The sequence below is a fragment of the Bos javanicus genome, chromosome 10 (assembly GCF_032452875.1).
Source record: "Bos javanicus breed banteng chromosome 10, ARS-OSU_banteng_1.0, whole genome shotgun sequence".
Classification (NCBI taxonomy): domain Eukaryota; kingdom Metazoa; phylum Chordata; class Mammalia; order Artiodactyla; family Bovidae; genus Bos; species Bos javanicus.
In genome coordinates this window covers 87,662,585-87,683,862 of record NC_083877.1, presented here as the reverse complement: position 1 = coordinate 87,683,862, position 21,278 = coordinate 87,662,585, and the positions used below count along the sequence as shown (strand labels likewise).

General features: G+C 46.5%; 1 long non-coding RNA gene across 2 annotated transcripts in view; it reads left to right on the top strand.

Moving 5' to 3' along the window:
- Positions 1 to 11: 11 nt before the first annotated feature.
- Positions 12 to 21,278, top strand: part of LOC133255012 (uncharacterized) — a 30,712-nt gene continuing 9,445 nt past the window's right edge. Inside the window, exons 1-2 of one of the 2 annotated variants that reach the window (XR_009738832.1) lie at positions 12 to 423; positions 1,907 to 2,222. This is a non-coding gene — a long non-coding RNA (uncharacterized LOC133255012). Of the gene's footprint in view, positions 2,223 to 21,278 lie in introns of both variants that reach the window. The other variant, XR_009738831.1, reaches the window with a different exon arrangement.

The following is a 21,278-nucleotide window of genomic DNA, read 5'->3' as shown; positions in this document are numbered from 1 at the left end:
TCCCGCAGCCATTCTTCACCCCCAAGTCATGACCCGGACGCCGGTGGGCGTGTGCTCCCTTCTTATCCCCTCTCTGGGAGCCGCGAAGCCGGAGCAGAGCTCCTGGAGGGTTGGGGGCGTGGGAAGTGTTCGCAACGTGCCAAAGCGAGCGCAAACTCCACGGAGATTCCGGGCTTGGAAGGCTAGCTGTTGGATACTTCCTAGGGAGACTGCCTGTCTGGGGCGCTCAGGGTCTAGAAACTAGACTATGGCCTGGAAGTCCAGGGTCCTAGACCGGATTCAGTGGTTGATTTCGCGTGGGGACGTCCAACAGATTACTGCCCTCTGTGGACCTCGGTTTCCCCCATCTGTCAGCCGAGGTCTTCCCACTGGGTGAGCAGAGACCTCCCAGCGCGCGTGTTCCTGAGAGGAGGCTATCCAAAGGTCAGGATCACGACCTCTGCAAGTGAAGGCTTAAAAACCCATCCGCTTCCACCCCGTGACCTGCACCGGCGATAGCGGGGTGCGCCGGCTTCTCCCCTTGTGGGCCTCCCTGGACTCTGGGAACCCTGACGCACACGACGGTGGCGGGGTGGGGGTTGGGTGCGGTGAGGGTGCTGCGCCTGGGTCTTAGGACCGTGACCCATGGGAGGCGATGGCTAGGGAGGATCAGCCGGCCCAGAAAAATGGCGAAAGTACGGGTCACATGTTGTGTGCAGGGCGTGGCGGGGTGGGGGGTGGGCAGGACTGCGGAGACCCAAGACACCCTCCCTGCTCCTCCCCATTCCACAAAGTGGTGGCCTGAACCAGGAGCAAAATCAAGGAACTTGACCAAAATACCAAAATGAGACAGCTGGGGTAACGGTACATGCTTTGAGACTCTTCCCCTTGCCCCTCCACCAGCAGTTAGAGTGAAAAAGTAAATGCAGCTTCCTGGGCCCCCTGGCAGACAGATTCAGCTTCCTTAGGCTGTGATTGCTGCTTGTTGTTTCTCAACGTCCCCAGGGCTGGGACTGAAAAGGCCTTGGAGAATCCCGAGGTACTCAGTGGTTTATCATCTGTTCCTTAGAGTTGCCCCTGGTGTCTGAATCCTGGGGCCCCTAGATCCAGGAGCAACCTCTTGCTGCCTCCAGTGTCAGAAACCAGGGGTGATCAGAAATGGGAAGGGTCAATGGACTTCAAGAAAGCTGGTTAAAGGACTTGTCTGGTGGTCCAGTGAATAAGACACTTCCCTTCCGATACAGGGAACATGGTTCAATCCCTGGTCAGGAAATTAAGATCCCACATGCCATGTGATGCTGCCAAAATAAATAAAGGCTAGTTAAGAGGGAATGCTTTTAAGATCTTGAGGCAAGAAGTATTGAATGCAGGAGGAGAAAGGGACGACAGAGGATGAGATGGTTGGATGGCATCACTGACTCAATGGATATGAGTTTGAGTAAACTCCCGGAGCTGGTGATGGACAAGAAGGCCTGGCGTGCTGCAGTCCATGGGGTTGCAATGAGTGAGACACGACTGAGAGACTGGACTGAACTGAACTGAGGCAAGAAGACTCTAAGCTGGTGGATAACACCAGGGACCAATAATTGCAATCTATTCATTGTTTTGGTGGGGAAACCCAGCCTCAGAGAATCATTTCCTCAAGTCACACAGCTAATAATTTGAACTGAATTCTTGCTTCTCCAGACACTTAGCTTTCATCAGGCATCTTGCCTCTTGTGCTAACTAAGTGGTTGTGGTTGTTTTAAAGTAGATGTGCAAGTTCTTTACCACTTTTCTCAGAAGACGGAGTCTAATTCCCTTCTCATTAATGTGGGCAGGACGTAGTGACAGGCTTTTCATGGATAGAAGGTGGTGGAAGTGATGGGATGACGCCTGAAGCCTAGGTCATTAAAAGGTGACATATCCTCTGTCTCTCTCCTTAAAGGAGGCTGTCTCCTCCTCTCTGAGGACGCCCACCCTGGGAGCCGAGCCGCCACGTGAGGAAGCACAAGCCGCATGGCGGAGGTGACACGAGGTGACCTGGCCGATACCTTCAGCTCAGCTCAGCTTGGCTCTCGGGCAACAGCTGGCCTCAGCCCCTGGACAGGTGGTGAACTGAGCTGATTCTGGCCCCAGCATTTGAGTCTTCCAACCAAGGTCCCAGATGTGGAGCAGAGACAAGCCAACCTCACTGCGCCCTGTCTGAATTTCTCTCCCACAAAAACTGGGAGATAAGAAGTGATCATTAATGTTTTAAGCCAGTAAGTTTTGAGAAACTCTTGAGATTTTATTATTTATTACATTGAGATTTATTATTGAGATACTTTATTATTATACAGCATTAAGTAACAAATACTGTGGGTTTCCTGAAACGATAAATAGTAAAATAGATTGGGGGTATTTATTCAAACAGTAATACCTATCGAGCACCTTCTATGTGCCTGATTCTGTACTAGGGACTGGGGATACAGTGGTGAATAAGAGGGACATGGTCTTTGTCCTGGCAGGCCTGTGGTCTACCAGTGGAGGAGATGTTTAGGCACGATTCCAGTAGAGTGCTTTGCTAGATGCTTTAATGCATGGTACAGGAGTGCTTACCCCAAACAACTTTCTGGTCAGGTGGGTTGTTGGGGAAAGAAGAAATGAGTTGGCCACAACGCCAGCATGGTCTTGGCCAGAGACTTTTCTGTAGTGTATTCTTAGAAGTTGTGAGGGATGGGTGTCAGGCAAGGAGGGTGGGGCATGCAAGTAAGTTAGAAAATGGCCAAACTGGAAAAAGATGTATCTAACGCTCTCTCATTTTAGCTGAAAGCCCAGAAAAGACTAGTGTCTTGCCTGGTGTCACACAGCTTGTGAACTGGGCCCAGATAATGTGTCTTGCCTCAAATCCTCTCATGATTCCCCTATACCAATGCCCAGAGAGCAATACTACTAACCAACACTTGAGTAACTCATTATTTGGCTCAAAGCTCTATGAACGTTGTCTGTCTTCACAAAAATGCTGGAAGAGGTTCAGTTCAGTTCAGTTCAGTCGCTCAGTCGTGTCCAGCTCTTTCCAGGTGAATCACAGCACACCAGGCCTCCCTGTCCATCACCAACTCCCAGAGTTCACCCAAACTCATGTGCATCGAGTTGGTGATGCCAGCCAGCCATCTCATCCTCTGTCATCCTCTTCTCCTCCTGTCCTCAATCTTTCCCAGCATCAGGGTCTTTTCAAATGAGTCAGCTCTTCGCATCAGGTGGCCAAAGTATTGGAGTTTCAGCTTCAGCATCAGTCCTTCCAATGAATACCCAGGACTGATCTCCTTTAGGATGGACTGGTTGGATCTCCTTGCAATCCAAGGGACTCTCAAGAGTCTTCTCCAACACCACAGCTCAAAAGCATCAATTCTTCGGCACTCAGCTTTGTTCACAGTCCAACTCTCACATCCGTACATGACTATGGAAAAACCATAGCCTTGACTAGACGAACCTTTGTTGGCAAAGTAATGTCTCTGCTTTTTAATGTACAATCTAGGTTGGTCATAACTTTCCTTCCAAGGAGTAAGAGTCTTAATTTCATGGCTGCAATCACCATCTGCAGTGATTTTGGAGCCCCCAAAAATAAGTCTGATGCTGTTTCCACTGTTTCTCCATCTATTTGCCATGAAGTGATGGGATTGGATGCCATGATCTTAGTTTGCTGAATGTTGAGCTTTAAGCCAACTTTTTCACTCTCTTCTTTCACTTTCATCAAGAGGCTTTTTAGTTCCTCTTCACTTTCTGCTATAAGGGTGGTGTCATCTGCATATCTGAGGTTATTGATATTTCTCCCGGCAATCTTTATTCCAGCTTGTGCTTCCTCCAGCCCAGTGTTTCTTATGATGTACTCTGCATATAAGTTAAACAAGCAGGGTGGCAATATACAGCCTTGACGTACTCATTTTCCTATTTGGAACCAGTCTGTTGTTCCATGTCCAGTTCTAACTGTTGCTTCCTGACCTGCATATAGGTTTCTCAAGAGGCAGGTCAAGTGGTCTGGTATTCCCATCTCTTTCAGAATTTTCCAGTTTATTGTGATCCACACAGTCAACGGCTTTGGCATAGTCAATAAAGCAGAAATAGAAGAGGTTAGGACAAGTTAATTCCCATTTTACGGATGAAGAAAGGATGCACGGTGAAGCTAGGCAACCTAAGTACTTAGTTCAGGAGCTGGCACATCAGTGACTTTGATGATGACAAGGATGATGGTGATAATGATGCCTAGCTCACATCATGTATCACTGTTGTGATCATCACACTCCAGACTAATGTTCTGAAAACTAATACACAGATGCCTAGCTCACATCATATATCACTGTGGTGAAACTCTGGACTAATGTTTTGGAAACCGATACACAGTGTCTTTATAGCAACACCAAAACTGATATTAATTTGCTCCAACTCATTTTCTGTTCTTGTGACACTGAAGCTAGAGTAAAATTGCTGGAGAGGAGAATCTGGTTGACGTAGCTTGTGTCTTGGGCTCACCCCTTGGTGGGAGGAGGCCAGGGCAACTTCATTAGCTGTCCCCAAAAGTCTGCAGATGGTGGTGGAAGAGGGGCTGCCTTAAATGAAAATGGGATCCTGTCAGTAAAAGAAGGACATGGAAGTACATGATTGTAGATGTGTTTATAAAGGATACTCTATGTTTGCACTGTCCAATATGGTAGCCAGAGTCATGTGACTATTTGAATTTAATTAACATTAGATAAAATTTAAAATTCAATTCTTCAGTCACACTGACCACATTTCAAGGACTCAGTAGCCACCTCCCATTTACAGTTACTGTTCTGAGCAGTACAGATTATAGAACATTTCTACCATTGCTGAAATTTCTATTAGACAGTACTGCTTTGGGATTATTACTTGGAATCCAGCTTTCTGCTCTTCTTTTATTCCATACATTGTGAATATGGAAATAGCCAAAAAGGCGAGTCAGACTCTTCATTCATTTATTCAGCAAACGCATACTAAGTGTCTACTCTGAATCATACATTATTTTAGGCTCCAGGATGCCTGGAAGGGATCATGGAGATATTTGGTCTAATGGATCTCATATGAGAATCATCTGGGGAGTTCTTTAGAGTACTGATACCCTGCCCTTCCCTGGTGGCTCAGATGGTAAATAATCTGCATGCAATTCAGGAGAACTGGGTTTGACCTCTGAGTTACGAAGATCCCCTGGAGAAGGGAATGGCAACCCACTCCAGTATTCTTGCCTGGAGAATTTCATGGACAGTGGAACCAGGTAGGCTATGGTCCATAAGGTCGCAAAGACATGACTGACACACACACACACACACACACACACACACACACACACACACATATGCACACCACACCCTTCCCAGCAGAGATTCTGGTGAAATTGGGATGGGGCATGCACACCCATAGGTTGGAACAGCTCCCTGACTGATTCTAATGTGTAACTGGGCTTGAGAACCACTGCAATCTGGTCTGACTGGTGACGTGAGTTGCTTTAGATAACCTGAAAACCTGAGTCAGCGTGGGTCTGACCTCCATCCTGGGCTTCTTACAACAGAATCAGAGTTCTCCCTGCATTTGGCATCTGTCTGAATCAAATGCACAGTTCTCAGAGAAGAATGAGTCTGCTCTTCTTTAGTCCAAAAGGAATCCAGTTCACTTCCGATAGAGTGCCAACAGAACTCTGGTTTTAAAATGCTTCTGTTTTAAGTTGTTTGAGTAGTTTTTTTGCCTGGAGCTGTGTTACTCAGCCAAGTTGGTGAAAAACCTATATAAAGATAGCACCCTTTCCTGAGCCTCTACTATAGGTCTGCTCGTTAATCCCCAGGACGTTCGGAAGGTAGGTTTGCTAATATCAGTTTATAGATGAGCAAACAAAGATGCAAAAAGATTGAGAATTATAACTCGTCTGACTTGGTACAGTTGGGATTCCAATCCCAGAGTTGGTACTCTTTCTCCTTCGCCACCTGAGACTACCCCGTAGTTGAGAGTGCAGGGTGACTGGCAGACAGTGGTGCCCTGCTCTGGATCTGCGTGGAAAAGGAAGCTTTGTGCAGGTGAGATGCAGTCCTTTGTGGGTCAGGGGAAGCGCCAAAGCTGATGTGACCCAGACAGTGAGCTCAGAGAGGGTCCTGGGAGCCTGGAAGGAAGAAAATTCAGAGATAAGACAGGGGAGGGGATTTGGATTGGAGTTCTCCTTTTCGCGGATGGTTGTGCCTGGATTCCTTTTATTAAGGAAATTAAAGGGATTTGGAGAAAGCAGCTAAGAGCAGTGTTGTACCTGGAGCAGTTAGTGCTTAAACACCTAGAAATTATGGTGTATGTTTGGTGTGGTGGTTGGTTTAGTCACTAAGTCATGTCCAACTCTTGTGACCCCATGAACTGTTGCCTGCCAGCCTCCTCTGTCCATGGAATTCTCCAGGCAAGAATACTGGAGTGGGTTGCCATTTCCTTCTCCAGGAGATCTTCCTGATCCAAGAATCGAACCCAGGTCTCCTGCATTGCAGGCAGATTTTTTTTTCAGGACAGAGCTAAGAGAGAAGCCCATGTTTGGTGCGAGCATTAGCTATTCTTGGCCTGGATTCCTGGGGGCTGGCAGAGTGTCTGTGTCACCGTGTATCTTTGTAGTCTGAGACCCTGCCTGATACTTCCTGGGCAGCCTGGCCTGGCCTCGGGGGGCTGCGAAGGGGCAGGACTATTGTGCTTATTCCAGAGAACTTTAACAGTGAGGGAGGGAGATCGCGTGCCCCTGCCATTCTCTGGGGCCACCTATTTAAGATCCAGACCGTGGAGAGTAGCAAGGACTGGACTCAGAATGGATCGAGGTTCGTGTGCATGGCATTCAGCAGGTCTACGTGGGAGTGAAGCCACGACTGGCCATAGAAAGAGCAAAGGATATCACAGCCAGAAGGACCCTGCTCGTCCAGGTTTCATTTCAGAGTTGGGAAACTGAGGCTCAGAGAGGTGACGAGACTTGCTGAAAACTGCACAGCCTGTTATTGGCAGAGACCACACTGGCATCGTCTCCCTTCTCGTCCAATATGCCTTCCCTGATGTCTTTTTTTAAAAATTATTTTTGGCTGTGCTGGGTCTTTGTTGCTGCCCGGGCTTTTCTCTGTCTGTGGTGAGGGAGAGATACTCTCTGGTTGCAGTGCATGGGTTTCTCATTGCAGTGGCTTCTCCTGTTGTTGGGCACGGGTTCTAGGGTGCATGGGCTCAGTAGCCATGGCATGTGGGCTCAGAAGCTGAGGCTCTCGAGCACAGGCTCAGCAGTTGTGGCACATGGACTTAGTTGCTCTGAGGCATATGGGATCTTCCCGGACCAGGAATTGAACCTGTGTCTCCTGCATTGGCAGGTGGATTCTGTACTGCTGAGCCACCAGGGAAGCCTCTCTTGATGTCTTCGGTATCAGGGAAGAAGCCAGCAGTAGATGAGCCCTTGACAGCTTTACAGTGCAAAGGGATAGAGTTGGGCTTCTCACACTTGTTCCACAATGTGGCCGAGCTGGGTGTATCTGTAGGTAGATGTGAACGAGTGTGTGTTTAGGAAGGCTCTGTTCAATCTGGAGGACGGAGTGGTGGCCTCTCCCACTTTCCAAGCAAATCATACTTATCCAGACTTGCTTCCCTCCTTTGTTAGGAAATTGGCGTTTCCTTTGACTTTGTTCTCCTCGTCCTGCGGCCTGGAGGTGTTTGGCTACTGGCAGGTTATCGAGTTGGTCAGCTGGGTGGGAATGGCTGGATGGTGGCAGCTGTTCCCAAGCACTAGCCAAGGCTCTGGCTGCAACAGAAAGAATCAAAGTTCAACCTCCCTGCTCACTGGAAGGACCCAAGACTTGGTGGCAACAAGAAGCAGATCCTGTTCTGAAATAGTGGTGCATCCTAAGGACTAAGCAAAACCATTTATGGGTTGTCGGACTATAGGTCCATGAGGAGGGTTAGGCTTATTTCTTGAGCCCTGGCTTTCAGGCAAGATTTCACTTTAGTCCAACCATTTCTGAGCACCTGCTTTGTGCATGGCATAGCCTAAGATGCTATAGGTGATGTAAAGATATGTAAGACATTACTGTGGCCCTCTGGGTTGTGTCTAGGAAGACGAGACCCTATAACTTGCTGAGCACTTACCACGTGCCAGGTGCTGTCTACAGAGTTCTATATCATCTTTACCATGACCTTGCAAATTAGGATTCCAAGTTCCATTGTCAGATGAGGAGATGGCCTCAGAGAAGCTAAAGGACTGTTTCTGGGGCCTCGCCAGCAGGTGACTGAGAGCCAGGTTTCAGAGGCTGTGTCCTTTCTGCTATCCCAGGAGGCCACCAGCTAACCACAACACCTGGCAGAGTCAGGCCAGTGCCCCGACACAGGCTCAAACGAGGTGTTTGGAGAGCATTGAGGAGGGAGAGATGCTCTCTAATCCAGGCAGCGGTGCTTGGTTTTAGGCACTGCTGGTGGTCAGGGCTGCACGGTTCTTGATTGTGATGAGCTGTCCTGTGCGTTGTGAGATATTTACAACATCCAAGGCCTCTACCCGCTAGAAGCCAGAAGCAAGTCCCCACTTGTGACAGTCACTCTCATTGGCAACCACTGGTTTTAGGTAAGCAGAGCCCTTCTAGCTGGGCCTAGGAGGATCTCATTGGTAAGACAAAGATTTGGGTGATAAATAAAGGAGGGGAAAAGAATCATTTGATTAGTGTGTTCCTGCTTGACAAAGAGCGTCCACTCAGATTTTCCAGTTTGGCCTTCCCACTGGCCCTGTGACTCGCTCTTGTCACATGCAAAGCAAAGGACAGTCACATGAGTTGCCCCAGGACCTCAGTGCCAGCTGTGGGCTTCTCCTGGATGGAGCAGGTCCTCTATAGCCAGCTCCTTCCTGGCCTCAGTTAGTTCAGCCTGCACTTATTGCCCAGTTTTTAACCTATGGCCCCTACTCTCCTTCCAGGGAACTTTTAGGAAATTTATTTCATCATCAACCCCCCACCCCATACCCAGCTAATGCCACCACCGAGTACAAACACCTGCACTTATTGTGTTAAGGGCTTTGTAGTCATCACCGGCACCCCTTGAGGAAAGCGTTCTTATCATCAGCATTCTGAGGCTAGAAGAGGCAAAGCAGCATGTCCGAGTTCACACCTCTGCTAAGCGGCAGGACTTGGGCCGTGGTCGTGAGAAGTAGCTGGAATGCCCTTCCCACCCCATCCATCGTGCAGAGGAAGAGGAGGCCGTGTTTCTGGTGGATCCCCCCCCTCTGCCCCGTGAAGGGCAGTTATCAGGCTTGTGTGGCATTCGGCTGTCAGGGAGGGCTTCCTGCGAACAGGGCAGAGCGCCCAGTCGGGCTGCAAGACAAATGGGTGGCATATGTGCCCCAGATCAGCAGCGCACAATGGGCTTGTTATCTCGCCTCTGCCAGCAATGAAATAACAGTCTATTATTATTGCAGGAGGCAGAGAATAAATAAACACATTTGGGGCTGGGTTCTGAGATCATTTTTCCCTTCATGCTGATCCCTTCTCTTTGGGATCGTGACCCCTTTGGGACCATTAGATCCAAAACTTGAGGGTTTTAGTCCCACAGAGTCAGACCAGCAGGTGCTGGTAGGTCCAAAATTATTCCTCGCAAGGAATCTTGAATTTTATGTTATGTCCAGCTCCATCTCTTCTTGGTGCTGCAGGGAGACAGAAGGTGAGTGATGGGACAGTTGAGGCATCCCTGGAGATGCGAGAAAAGAGTATCCTGGCCTGTTCTCACAGGCAGAGCTGTGTTTGAGACCACATAGACTGTCAAGTTCCAAGGTTTCATGGCCTCTTGCCCCTCTCTGCCTGATACCAGGAAGTGAAGATCCTAGGAGTGGGCCTTTCCTGGTGGCCCAAAGGTTAAAACTGTGCTGCTAATGCAGGGGTTCGATCCCTGGACAGGGAACTAAGATCTCATATGCTGCTCGTCCAAAAGATTAAGAGAGTGACCCTTGACTAATCAAGGGTGAGAGTTGGTTACTAAGCCCCTGAGCCTCCTTGCTCCACAGGGGGGTAATTTTAGGCACATTTTATATAATCTCCACAAGGGGCCCCCAGGACTGAGCCTCAGCTGCTCACAGTTTTACCCCTCTCATTAACAAACCATGACTTTTCTCCTTTCCTGTCACTTCCCCATTTGCTCACCAATGCCTCAAGTGATCACTTCCTCAATAAGCAACCTGATTGGACTAAAGGAGCATCTTGGTAGCATTTGGTAGAAGTGCAAAAGCAGTGTCAGAGTGTGCATCAGAACCTGGGGACTCCTAATGGAATGAATGGCTGGGCCCCACCCACAGAATTTCTGCTTTATCAGGTCTGGACGAGATCTGAGAACCTGCATTGTTAACAAGTTCCCAGGTGCTGCTGTGGCTGGTCCAGAGCTTCACTTTGAGAATCATGTGCTAAAGCATACTTTTCAAAAAGATAAAAACAGCTGTCATACATGTATAAAATGAATATGTGTTAAAGATTTATTTGTTATATAACGAGAGAACTAGGAAGTTCTTAAAACCAGTTAGAGGGAAAATTTGAACAGACTTAAATAAACAGTCGGAGAAGGTGATGGCACCCCACTCCAGTACTCTTGCGTGGAAAATCCCATGGATGGAGGAGCCTGGTAGGCTGCAGTCCATGGGGTCGCTGGGAGTCGGACACGACTGAGCGACTTCACTTTCACTTTTCACTTTCATGTATTGGAGAAGGAAATGGCAACCCACTCCAGTGTTCTTGCCTGGAGAATCCCAAGGACCGGGGAGCCTGGTGGGCTGCCGTCTATGGGGTCGCACAGAGTCAGACACGACTGAAGTGACTTAGCAGCAGCAGCAGCATATAATCAGTAATATTGAGATGAATTTGCCAATGGATGTAAAACTACTTAATATAGAGCAATGAACTGGAATGGGGTTCAGTTCAGTCAGTTCTGTCACTCAGTCGTGTCCGACTCTTTGCGACCCCACGAATTACAGCATGTCAGGCCTCCCTGTCCATCACTAACTCCCGGAGTTCACCCAAACTCTTGTCCATCGAGTTGGTGATGCCATCCAGCCATCTCATCCTCTGTTGTCCCCTTCTCCTCCTGCCCCCAATCCCTCCCAGCATCAGAATCTTTTCCAATGAGTCAACTCTTCGCATAGGTGGCCAAAGTATTGGAGTTTCAGCTTTAGCATCATTCCTTCCAAAGAAATCCCAGGGCTGATCTCCTTTAGAATGGGGTTAGTTTTTCTAAAAACTAGTGTGTCTCTATAGGAGAAATTAATTTTCACTTTCATGGCTAAGAAACATTTGCATTACTTTCAGTTTTTCTACAACTAAACGTCTATCCTTACAGGGTTGTAGACTAGCTAAGACCATAGAAGGACAACCATAAGCCTGCATCTTTGTGGAATCTGACAATCTCCAGAGAGCCCCTGGGTCATTTGGAGGGCTTGTGGAAACACAGCTTGCCGGGGCCACCCCCAGAGTTTCTGCCAGGGTTGAGGAGATTTGGAGCTCTGACTTCTTAAAAAGACTTCCAGCCGATCTTCCTGTTCTTTGCCCCACCTTCACCCTCACTTCCAGAGATTTCTGGCGCCTGATGTTTGGGGCAGGCTATGTTCCTTCTTTCCCTAGCACTATGTAAGTATTTAACTTTCTCTACTGGCTAAGCTGTCAGCTCTTTGGCCATTTGCTTTCCGGTGTCCAGCGTTTTGTTGCTGTCACTTCCTCTCCTGTTGCTCTGTCATCGTGAGTTTCTGATTCCCTCCTTTAAAAATCCACATCCCTTTGTTGCCATTTTTGTAGAGTTTCAGAAGGAAGTGGCACCCACGGAATCCATCGTCTTGCCTCATGAGCCCCGTCACAGCACTCTGAAACGTGCTGTGGCCTGATTATCACTGTGCCTGTTTTAAAAGTGAGGAAAGAGACACAGAATTTACTTGACCATGAATCGACTTTTTCAGATCCCATTCCATTCCAGGCTTTTTCCACAAGAAAGATCATTCTAGCATGTTCTGGTGTTCCAAGGTCCTTTCATAGTGTGTCTCTCATTGGCTCCTCATTACAGTCCAGTGAGACAAGCAAAGCAGATATGAGAGTCTCCTTTTTATGACTGTGAAGACTGAGCTCTGAAAGCGGAAGGGACTTGCCCAAGATCATACAGCTTAATGTGCTTTAAGCCTACTATTTCCAAGTTCAAGTTCCCAAGGTCAGTGTCCTTCCTCCTGATGACTCTCAGTTCAGTTCAGTTGCTCAGTCATGTCTGACTCTTTGCAACCCTATGGACTACAGCACGCCAGGCTTCTCTGTCCATCACCAACTTCCGGAGCTTACTCAAACTCATGTCCATTGAGTCGGTAATGCCATACAACCATCTCATCCTCTGTCATCCCCTTCTCCTCCCGCCTTCAATCTTTTCCAGCATCAGGGTCTTTTCCAATGAGTCAGTTCTTTGCATCAGGTGGCCAAAGTATTGGAGTTTCAGCTTCAACATCAATCCTTCCAATGAATATTCAGGACTGATCTCCTTTAGGATGGACTGGTTGGATCTCCTTGCAGTCCATGGGACTGTCAACAGCCTTCTCCAACACCACAGTTCAAAAGTATCAATTCTTCGGCACTCAGTCTGATGACTCTAGGGCTGCTTTAAAGAGATTTTTATATAATAAAACATCTGTGTGTGTGTGTGTGTGTTGTGTGTGTGTTTGTCTGTGTTAGTCACTCAGTTGTATTAGACTCTTTGCAACCCCATGGACTATAACCCACCAGGCTCCTCTATCCATGGGATTCTCCAGGCAAGAGTACTGGAGCAGGTAGCCATTGCCTTCTCCAGGAGATCTTCCAGGAATCAACCTGGCACTCCACACTGCAGGCAAACTCTTTACCATCTGAGCCACCCGAGAAGCCCTATCCAGTTACTCTACATATATTTGCTGAATGCCTGCTGTGCACCTGCCGCTCTGGGTGCTGGGCTTCTAAGGAAACGAGATGACTGGGAGTAGCAGATACTGCTGGTGCTACCCACACCCATGTCTCTCATCTCAGAGGTCACCTGCAGACAGCTCCTGCATGTGCTCATGGCCTCCTGCCTCTCTGCCTGAGCTATCAGGGAGTGAGGATCTTAGGAGTGACCCTCGAATGATCAGGGGTGGGAGTCGGTGGATAAGCCTCTGAGCTTCCTTGCTCCACATGGGATACTTTTAGGCACATTTTATACAGTCTCTATGAGGGACCTCCAGGACTGAGCCTCAGTTGCCCACAGTTTTATTACACTCCCCCCAGCCCATTAACACACCATGGCTTCCTCTTTTCCTGTCACTTCCCCATTTGCTCATATATGTCTTCTGGGATCACTTCCTCAATAAGTGACCTGCTCTCAAATCCTTATCTTAGGGTCTGCTTTTGGGCGGTGAGGGCGGGGGGGAGCCACACGAAGATCCTGGGCTTCTAAAATCCAATTCCCTGCCCTTTTCCTCCCACCCTGAGGACACAGTCACCTCTCCCCTCAATGGTATAAGCTGCAGGAAGGAAGGGACAGTGCTATTCATTCTGTATCTCGGGTGCTTAAAAAACTGCTTGGTACACGGTGCATGCTCAAAAAAATATTTGTTGATTCCATGAATAATGAGTATTGTTACACTGATCATAAGAGAGAGGAGTCCGAGAGACTCTCATGGAATGATGTAGGGGTAAAAAAGCAACAACATCTGCCTCGTTTTTGTGTTTTAGAAGTACTGTTAATATCCTGAAGATTTCATTTTTGGCCATTGTCTCCCCCAGACCAGCGGAAAGAGGAAGGAGGTGGGAACCTGAGCTGTGGTCTGTGGCAGGCAGTGCTTGCCAGGAGAGGGAGGGTGCCTGTGAGGCTGGCCTTGGAGAAGCGGCTGTGAGTCACTAGCTCAGACTCAGAAGCAGCTGAAAGTGAGGCCATTAGCACCGCCGGGGACTGTTCCCAGGAAGAAGCCAGCTCTGACCTTAGTGTGTTCTGTGCAGGGGAATTCCTGTGACGCTGGAGCAGGGAAGAGAAGCTGAAGCAGAGCCTCAGCTCGCACTGAGCGCTAGTCTACACTAACTCTCAGCAGTAGTTTCAGGAGCTTGTAGGTTGGATGACATCTTGTGTTAAGTGTCTTAAGTCCCTGAGTTTTGATCGAAGGATGTGCTTTTTGAGTTCTTTTTCCTTCTGAGGCCATCTGGTGGCTATTGGGGAAAATTCAATCTCAGACTGAGAAGCTGGTTTTTTTTTTCAATGAGAGTTTATTCCAGACCAGTAATTCTCTTCTTGGCCTCTGATGTCCGCCCCCCCCCCTTTTTTTTTTTTGGCTGTTCTTGGTTCTATAGTCTCAGCATCTTGGTTAATCAATAGCTACTGGGAAAGATGCCTTACGGGCGTGTAGAATCCTGGCTTTCCAAAATGATGTGTCCTGTAGTGTTGGTGAGAAAGAATATCTCAGATTTGCTTTAAGTTTCGTATTTTGCAAACTTTCCCCAGACATTATTTCCTTTAATTAGTATCTCTAATATTTGCCCACTACAATTGCCTAAAACATCACCTATTGCCTCTGTCACTTGACAAAACATACCTAAGACCTGTTCACTAGAAGCAGCATATCATTGAAACAAATTCAAGAAAACCTAAACAAATCGAAAACTAGATCATTTTCATAGCTTGGAAGACATAATACCATGAAGATGTCAGTTCTATCCAAATTCATCTTTAGATTTAGTGCAATCCCAATCAAAATACTGGCAGATTTTATTTTGTGGAAATGGACAGGCTGATTGTAAAAGTCATATGGAAATTCAAACAGCTGAGAAGAGTTAAGATCATTTGGAAGAAGAAAAAGAAAGCTGGGAGACGTATGCCAGCAAGATCAAGATGTATTAATATTATAAATCTGGAGTACTCAGGACAGTGGGGTATTCCCACTTCTACTCCATTTTGTTTTAAGGTTTCCTTGTTTGTGTGATTCTGAAGCCTGGGATGGAGAGTGTAGGAGGCATAGAGGTCCCAGTGTACATCTCTGCTTTCTTTCAGTTGTCTAAACCAGGCTAGGGCAAACCTTACTATAGGGTTTATGCAAGAACCATTACTGGTGACTCAGGGCTCTACTGGAGATTCAGGCAATCCATATTTCCCCCTGGAGTAAAGCACCCCTTTGTTTAAAACTCTGTGATGATTTCCCATTGGATTAAGGACAGTCTCAGCTCCTTAACTGGAGTTAAATAATCCTTCTGGCCCCTGCCTGCCTTTCCAGCCTGACTTTCTTCTATCCTCACCAACCCTTTTGGACGCCTTCAGTTCCTTAGCGACTCACAGACTCCAGTCCTGGGTTCTGGCATTAGTAAGTACATCTTTTGCTTGGTGTATTCCTCTTTCTCCTGATCCTCTGCCTCCCTGTTTGGCCCACCCTTACTGGCCTCCCATGCTTAGGTTTAGACTTTCATTCCTTGGGGAGGGTGGATCCTGGCCTCCTTAGATTGGGCACAGTCCCCTTGTCACATGCACAAGGCACCAATTGCTTCTCCCTCTTTAAAGCACTCTGCACCCTGGTTCAGTGTCTCTCCTTCCAGCAATGTGACAACAGGAATGTATCAGTCTTGTTCACCACCTGTTCACATGTTTCCAGTTTCTAGAACAGTGCCTGGCACAGAGGAGATGCTTAATCAATATCTGTCAAACACAGGAATGAATACATGGATGCATAAATTAAAAAAACAAGTGAAACTGCCTGCAATGCGGGAGACATGGGTTTGATCCCTGTGTTGAAAAGATCCCCTGGAGAAAGGAATGGCTGCCCACTCCAGTATCCTTGCCCGGAGAATTCCACGGACGGAGGAGGCTTGCGGGCTACAGTCCATGGGGTAACAAAGAGTCAGACACTGACTGAGTGACTTAACACTTTCACTTCTTTCATAAATTAAAAACTCATACTTGAAAGACTGACTTTGTACAATCAAACCTCTTAAGTCTCGACAAACTTCACAGTTGGGCAAAGACCAGCAGCTGACGACACACTGGTGCCACGAATGAAACCAGAAGTGCTGCTTCGGGCCTTTCCCCCGTTGCCAGAGTCTGCCCTCTCGTCTAAATGCTTGTCAGACCGGGCCAGAGAGTGGCTGGAACATAGCTGAGCATCTCCACCCCTGGAGCAGTAAAGCCAGTGTGGGCTCGCTGTGTCATCTTTGTGTGTGGAGTACAGAGTGTGGACCCGTTCACTCTGGTAGGCAGGAGAGAGACTTTGTTCTGAGAATCAGAGGTTTTGTCTTGTGGTGAGTTATAGCAGGAAGCCATGTGATGGGCGAGACCAGGCCATCTGCATCACGTAATGTCCCTGGAAGGCACTGCCTCTCGGGCTGCGTTTGCTGTTTTGTGTGTTGGCATTGCATAAAATAAGCCACGTGTTTATGTTTACCAATTTATTTGTTCACATAGTTTTTCATTATGATGAAAGATTAAGTCTTCAGTATGACAAATTTAGAAAATGCATTCAGACAAAAAGAAGGAAATAAAAATCAAGTAATTCCATATCGAATAGTTCTGGGAAGCATACAGCCTAGGGCCTGAAAATGTTTTCATTTCAATTTCTCTTAAAATAAGAAGAAAAAAATGAACATATAACAATGAATCTAGCATGGATTCTATTCATCTTTATACTGGTGCCATCAAAAATATAATTTTCAGGGCTTCCCTGGTAGTCCAGTGGTTAAGAATCCGCCTGCGAATGCAAGGGACACAGGTTCCATCCCCAGTCTGGGGGGATCCCACATGCTGAGTCTGAGACACCAAAGCTTCAAGTCTGCTCAAGAGTCCTTTGCCCCAGATGTGGCATAGACACAGTGGAGATCTAAAGGAACATGCAACAGAGACATTGGGGCAACCAAGCCGGTGCCCACAACTCCTGAAGCCCGCACTCTAGTGCCCATGAGTCGCTACTGAAGCCTTTTCTCTCGAGACCTTGTGCTCCACAACAGGAGAAGCCGCCTCAATGAGAAGCCCACGCACTGCAACTAGAGAGCAGCCCTCGCTCGCTGCAACTAGACAAAGCCCATCTGTAGCAAAAAAGAGCCAGCACAGCCAAAAGTAAATAAATAGCTAAATAAAGTAACATAATCATTAACAAATACATGTAATTTTCAACATTTTTTTGGTGAAGGAAGACATCCATGAAAGCAAGATTTCCTAAGGCCCACAAATGTCATGAGGTGATGCTGGTAGAAATAATCACTTTTAATATTTTGTTGTTAGCTCCCAGTGCACCCGTATCCTGTTTATGCAACACATGTTTACACAGATGTATATTTATATTGATTTTACAAAAATTTTAAAAAATACATTTACTCAGATTTATATATATTAACAACAATGTATTGTTGTTTAACATGCCTTTCCACATTATCAAATGCTCTTCTAAATTGTTTTTCTTAAATTCAAATAACTATTTAATTATAGAAATAACACTTTGAACATCCTTCTTCATGCCTGCATAGTATTCCAATGAGTAGAACCTATTTTTGTTGTTCCCAGGCTTTTGCTATCATAAATGACAGTAAGATAATCATTCTCACAGCAACATCATTGAATCTATCCATGATTATTTCCTTGGAGCGAATTCCTACATGTATCATTTTGAACTTCATACACTATATATATATTAACAATGGATAAATCCGAGTGCAACTTGGATCTTCTTTGACAACTGCTGTAAGACGCCCCAGGGCTTTGTCTTCCCTGTGGTGATGCTGCAGCAGCCTCTCCTTGCTTTAGGATGGACATGTGTGAGTGTGTGATCATGGGAGCCTGGGGAACCCCTGTGTCCGGAGGTCCCCTCTCAGTGTGCGATGGTAACTCAGCAACTATTAGTCAAATGAACCAGTGGATGAATGTATACTTGGTGTGAATGTCAGTTCACAAACTCAGATAGTCAAGAACATTAAATTCTTTGTATTAAGTCAACTTGGGTTTATCCCATGTGTTGAACTGCTGAGAAGTTAAATTTCAGTGATTATTGAGTCTCCTCCACAGCACCTGTCTTTTCCAGTTAGATCTTGAAACCTTAAGCTCCAAAACCTCATCTGAAATACTCTGCTTGTCCTGTGTCCCACTGGCTACTCTGAGACCCCGGTGTCTGTCTTGTATGTTCGTTTAGATCCTCGCTGTGTCTATGCCACATTTGGGGCAAAGGACTCTTGAGGAGACTTGAAGCTTTGGTGTCTGGGGCTCAGCACCCCTAGGTATACCAGTTAGCCGTCCATCCCTTCAGGTCTTGCTGGAAAGAGATGCAAGGCTCTACACTGCAAACTGGAAGATTCTCTCTTGGTACTCTTACTATGAGGACATACCTCTTCACTACATTTTCTTAGTTCTTATCTCTCTCTTCTTCAACCTTTCCACCCCCCAAAAAGCAAAGGAGGCATTGATTTACAGCTCTCTTGCTTTCTGTGCTGCAAAATCCAGAAGGTAAGCAATTTCAAAGGGCCTGACTTCTGGCTTGAAATCAGAGGAAAGACAAATACAGTGGAGAGCAAACCCAAGCTAGAATCTGCTGTAGATGGAATCATGAAATGTTGATGTTAACAGCGATACCTTAAAAAAAGAGACTCCTTGTTATAGTCATGCAATTGCCTTTGGGACAGGCTCAGAAGTGCTCATCTCAGCACTGGAGAAGTGGGAACTCTGATGTCATTTAAGTAACTTCTGCGTTTTGATAGTAAGAACAAATCCCACAGATGCATACTTGAGCAAAAAAAGGTGTTTTTTCTTGTTCACATTTTTTGATCCCCCCTCACCCCCATTTTGGGATTGATGGTCTCCTATGCAAAGCAGACCTGTATTCTTGCAGAGTTCCCTTGGCATTGAGTTATGTGGGAGTGAGACGGTGGGAAACTGTATGATTTTGAGAGGAAGTTGGCTTTTGTGAAGGCTTTGTTTGGAGTGTGCCATAACTGCACCTGCATTTCTTGGAGTGTCTTACAAAGAAACTTCCTTTTGAGAGTCAAAATGTTTCAACTGAAGTTGTTTTCAACCAGAGGGAAATGTTTGAGAGCTCAGCCTTTGTTAGCTCAAGAGCATTGTTTCATCTGTGGTGACTGAAACAGTAATTTCCTATGGGAAGCCTTTGCCATTGAAACAGACTTTGATTTTAGAAGCAAATGTTTTGACTTTAAAGGTGGCATCCAAGAGTTACAGCTTCTTCTAATAGCTCCCCAGCCATTTATTGTAGTGCCCTTGTAGTAAGATTCTTGGGCTTGAACAAGGAAACCTGCTCGGCTAATGTTGAGAGTGTTGAGAGGTGGTGTGGTTCAGCAGTGGGGAGCAGACCCCTTACAGCCTGGCTGGGGGGTTTTCAGTCCTCACTGTGCCGCTTCCAAGCTGGAATCTTGGGCAAGTGATGTAATTGTTCTGGATCTCAGTTTTTGCATCTATAAAAGGGGGTGATGATAGTATGCACTTCCCAAGATTGGTGTAATTACTAAAGAATTAATGTAATAAAAAGCCCTTCAGTCAGTTCAGTCAGTTTAGTCGCTCAGTCGTGTCTGACTCTTTGCGACCCCATGAATCACAGCACGCCAGGCCTCCCTGTCCATCACCAACTCCCGGAGTTCACTCAGACTCATGTCTATCGAGTCAGTGATGCCATCCGGCCATCTCATCCTCTGTCGTCCCCTCCTCCTCCTGCCCCCAATCTCTCCCAGCATCAGGGTCTTTTCAAATGAGTCAGCTCTTCGCATCAGGTGGCCAAAGTATTGGAGTTTCAGCTTCAGCATCAGTCCTTCCAGTGAACACCCAGGACTGATCTCCTTTAGGATGGACTGGTCGGATCTCCTTGCAGTCCAAGGGACTCTCAAGAGTCTTCTCCAACACCACAGTTCAAAAGCATCAATTCTTCGGTGCTCAGCTTTCTTCACAGTCCAACTTTCACATCCATACATGACCACTGGAAAAACCATAGCCTTGACTAGACGAACCTTTGTTGGCAAAGTAATGTCTCTGCTTTTGAATATGCTATCTAGGTTGGTCATAACTTTCCTTCCAAGGAGTAAGCCCCTTTTAATTTCATGGCTGCAGTCACCATCTGCAGTGATTTTGGAGCCCAGAAAAATAAAGTCTGACACTGCTTCCACTGTTTCCCCATCTATTTCCCATGAAGTGATGGGACCGGATGCCATGATCTTCGTTTTCTGAATGTTGAGCTTTAAGCCAACTTTTTCACTCTCTTCTTTCACTTTCATCAAGAGGCTTTTGAGTTCCTCTTCACTTTCTGCCATAAGGGTGGTGTCATCTAGAGAAATCTAATAAGGGCCATAGCTTTAGTATTGTATCCATATTAATTTCCTGGTTTTGATTGTACTGTGACTACATAGGGTACTATTATTGAAGCAAGCTGAGCACAGGGTACACAGGAAGTCTTTAGTATTTCTATGTGAATCTAAATCTATTTCAGAGTAAGAAGAAAGAGCACCTGGAGGGGGCCTTCCCAGGTGGTCCAGGAGTTAAGACTTCGCTGTCCAGTGCAGGGGGTGCGGGTTCAGTCCCTTGTTGGGGAACCAAGATCCCACTTGCCTGGAGGCCAAAAAAGCAAAATATGAAACAGAAGCAATATTGTAACAGATTCAATAACAACTTTAAAAAATGGTCCACATAAAAATATATTTTCAAAAAAAGCACTTAGAGGCACTATATTTGATTGTGTGATTCTTTGAATAAGGTTTGTCTTTGACATGAGGCTGTAAGTTCTCTGAAGTTACGGCCCATGACTGCCCATCCCCCAGCACCTAGCCCAGTGCCTGGCCCATAGAAGGCCTTCAGTAAATATTTGAATGAATACAGAAGTTGAGATGCTGAAGGGGCTGGCCAGTAAGTGCCTAAACAACCAAAGAGAGACAAACCACTTCCTGTATCTGGGGAGTGGGAGGAGAGAGGCAAGAGGGCCATGCACTGATTTTTAGCAGAGCCTTCAACACACACTCATGCTCATACACATACACACTGCAAATTGGAAAAGTAGTTTGAGCCCATGGGGAAGGGGATATTTCCCCCTCTACTCTTCTTGAGTTCTTTGGGCTGGTCAAATAATTAAATTGACACAAAGCAAATGAGCAGGAGAAAGGGAAAAAAAGCAATTTAATTTGTATGCGTGGAGGTTTCATAGAAATAGAGCCCCTGGAATGACTAAAGCAGACTGTGTTTATATCATTTTTCGACAAGGAAATAATTTTTTTGTGAAGATTAAACAAGGGGCCTTGTGCTTGGGATAGTAGACCAATGAAGAAGTGACAAAAATTGTTTATACTGTTTTCTTAGCCTTGAATTCCTTAACTCTGGTGATA